The 3329-nt window shown below is 41.2% G+C and overlaps 1 protein-coding gene across 2 annotated transcripts in view; it reads right to left on the bottom strand.

The window, feature by feature from the left end:
- Positions 1-1699: 1699 nt before the first annotated feature.
- THSD4 (thrombospondin type 1 domain containing 4) overlaps positions 1700-3329 on the bottom strand; it is a 179498-nt gene continuing 177868 nt past the window's right edge. For both annotated transcript variants that reach the window (XM_087703985.1, XM_087703986.1), the window contains one exon: positions 1700-3329. This exon is cut by the window's right edge and continues 627 nt beyond it. The gene's annotated coding sequence lies outside the window, so the exon portion shown is untranslated.

The raw sequence follows: 3329 nt of genomic DNA, 5'->3' as shown, positions 1-3329 counted from the left end.
GCATTAAAATCAAAACAGACTGGATTTTACCCTGACTTCCACATCACTACCTTATAATTTTGATCACGCCACATTCTTCCTTTCTCAGAAAAGCTTACCGTGTGAGAGCAGCATTTTGTAATGGAAGAAAAATTTCAATAAAAGGTATTGTAAGTCTCTGGGCATGTTTTTTTTTATTGTCTGAGGCCAACCTGCTTTCAATAGGCGGTGATTGCCCTAAAAATAGCAGCATAGATAGATAGATAGATAGATAGATAGATAGATAGATAGATAGATAGATAGATAGATAGATAGATAGATAGATAGATAGATGATAGATAGATAGATAGATAGATGATAGATAGATAGATAGATAGATAGATAGATAGATAGATAGATAGATGATAGAGAGAGAGAGAGAGAGAGACAGAGACAGAGACAGAGACAGAGACAGAGACAGAGAGAGACAGAGAAGTGGAGAGAGAGAGAGAGAGAGAGAGAGGGAGAGACAGACAGAGAGAGACAGAGAGATGTGGAGAGAGGGGGAGGGAGAGATAGATGTGGAGAGAGAGACAGAGAGAGCGACAGAGAGAGAGAGACAGAGAAGGACAGAGATGTGGGGAGAGAGAGAGAGGGAGAGAGAGGGAGAGACAGAGAGAGGGAGACAGAGAGAGAGAGACAGAGGGAGAGATGTGGAGAGAGAGAGGGAGAGGGAGAGGGAGGGAGAGGGAGAGAGAGATGTGGAGAGGGAGAGAAAGAGAGAGAGGGAGGGAGAGAGTGTGCATGTTTAAGAATGGTGAAAGTATCCCCAAAATTTGTGTATTAGCCCGTTGAAAGATTTGCCCAACTGAGACATTTTCAAACAGATTCCAAAATGACTTATGTATTTGAAAGCTCTTTCTCAAACAAATGTGCAAATGGTCAAATTCAGGAAATTTGCAAATATTCCAATACTGGGAAATATTATATTATATAAAATATTATATAAGACGGGTATCACACCTTACTTCACCTGCCCACTCCAAACGGATACAGGTTTTTACAGGAAGGATGCACCTAATTTAGAGAAGAAAAGTTTAAATCTTGATTGGTGAAGACATTGAGTGTTACTAGTGATTAAGAAGGGTGCTACCCACACAAGGGCTCACGCTACTTACGGAGGCACCGTAAAAATCTTGAGGAACGCAAATGAAATTTAAGCAATGGATACTTGTGGCATCTGTGGAGACAATAAAGAGAAAAGTTATTGTTGTCCTTTTATTTTTTTAAAGAAATTAAATGAAGGAGGAAGGAGGAGAGAGAGGAGGAAGAGGAGGAGGAGAAGGAAAAGAGGAGGAGGAGGAGGAGGAGGAGGAGGAGAAGAAGAAGAAGAAGAGCAGGAGGAGAAGAAGAGGAGGAGAGGAATGGGATAAGGAGGAGAAGGAGGAGGTGAAGAAGTGGAGGAGGAGGAGAAGAGGAAGAGGAAGAGGAGGAAGAGGAAGAGGAAGAAGAAGAAGAGCAGGTGGAGAAGAAGAGGAGGGGAGGAATGGGATAAGGAGGAGGAGGAGAAGAGGAGGAGGAGAGGAAGAGGAAGAGGAAGAGGAGGAAGAGGAAGGAAGAGGAGGAGGAGGAGGAAGAAGAAGAAGAAGAAGGAGAAGGAGAAGGAGAAGGAGAAGGAGAAGGAGAAGGAGAAGGAGAAGGAGAAGGAGAAGACTCAAAACTATAAAAGAAGCCAAGGACATTTATTTAACGTCTTTATTATTTTTTCACAATAATAAAAAATAAATTAGTCATAAGCAAAAATATCTTTCCCCCCCATCATTGCCGAATATGTATACAAATATTAAAGTATGCTGTACAAATGTAGTCCAGGTGAATTTCAGAGCATATAAATCCTGAACTAGTCTAGAGGTCCTTTTAACTTCGCTCACTTTTAACACGAGGAGCCATTTGTCAAAATGGTTGATTAACCACGGAATTTAAAAAAACAACAACATACCCATTAAATATGGATTTAAGTATGATACTGATATATTCGACATGGTATAAAATTTCCAGGCTAAAAGCTGATTAGTATTTACCAGAAAAAACAACAACTGGGCAGTGGAATATATAAATAAATACAATTTTAGTCCCTTTTTTTTTTTTCGTTTGTTAAAAATACACCACAAAAAAAAAAAAAAATATCGCTTTCTAAATAATAGAACTATTTTGCTGTAGTGGCTTGATCTGCATAGACATCGTTTAGAATACATACTTTCCTATAAACATCTTGTATTTACAAATATAAAAAAATAAGTTATAAGACAAAGTATATCCTTCTTTACGCTGCCAGGTGGGGTTAATTTTAGGTTAGTTGGCACACCGAATGGGAGGTGGGGGTCTCAACTGCCAGTTCCCTATATCTGGCTTAGTTTTCGTCTCTCGGTTGAAGTGAGATGAGGAATCGCCCTACTTTCTTATGGACCTGGCATAAACAAAGCTAATTTTCTCCAAACCACCAGTTGATCTTGTTTATCGCAAAGCCAACTGGGATCTGAGCTAAAATTGAGTAGAGGGAGCGAGGTGGAATGAATAAAAACCTTCTCTTCTTGAACTAAAATCAGCATCGGACACAAAATCTGAGTTCCTTAATTCCTTCTTCTCGGAGCAAGACACGTCCTTGAGAAATGTCTCTCTCTCCATCCAAGAATTGGAGGATGAAGCAGGAGGTCTACCCTGACCGATTCTCATCCCTCGGTGCCTTGATTGGGAATCAAAAGCTATCACTCGGTGACATAAACATGGTTAAGTCGGAACCCAGGATAAGGGAGCTGGTTCTCCACGTCTCCAAGGACAGGGGAATGAAAATGATGGAACACAACAAACGTTCTTAGCCCAGAGGGAAGTCTTGTAGAACGATCCCAGAAATGAAAGGTGGAGGCCACGAACAAGGGTTCCTTAGACTTGCTCCATAACTGAAGAAAGGAATGCGGCGAGCCTGCAAAAGAAGACTGAAACAACTTGATTGTTTACTAGAAGACAATTATTGGGGGGAAACCACGCCATTCTGCAATATTTGTGGGGTGAGGAGGGGAAGGAATCCATGTCTACACAAAAAAAAAACCATTCCTCCCCTGCACAGCCCTCCATGAAGCTGCCTTTTCATAAGTCAAGGAGAACATGGGTTGGGTAGATCAACTTGACTCAAGTCAAGTCAACTAGGAGTTGTTTGGATGAGATTTTCCATATTTAGCCTTGCCCTTCAAAGAGACCGTGTAGATGCCAGGTAGTCTTGCTTGGACAACACTTCTAACGTAGTCAACTTCTAATGACCAAGTCTCTTGGCCCGGGCTAGCACCCAATCAGATGACTTTCATCCAAAGTGACAA

This window comes from Thamnophis sirtalis, unplaced genomic scaffold (assembly GCF_051295495.1).
Source record: "Thamnophis sirtalis isolate CommonGarterSnake01/CBP01778 unplaced genomic scaffold, rThaSir2_p1.2 scaffold_2, whole genome shotgun sequence".
Taxonomy (NCBI): Eukaryota; Metazoa; Chordata; class Lepidosauria; order Squamata; family Natricidae; genus Thamnophis; species Thamnophis sirtalis.
This window is presented reverse-complemented; position numbering and strand designations above follow the sequence as displayed.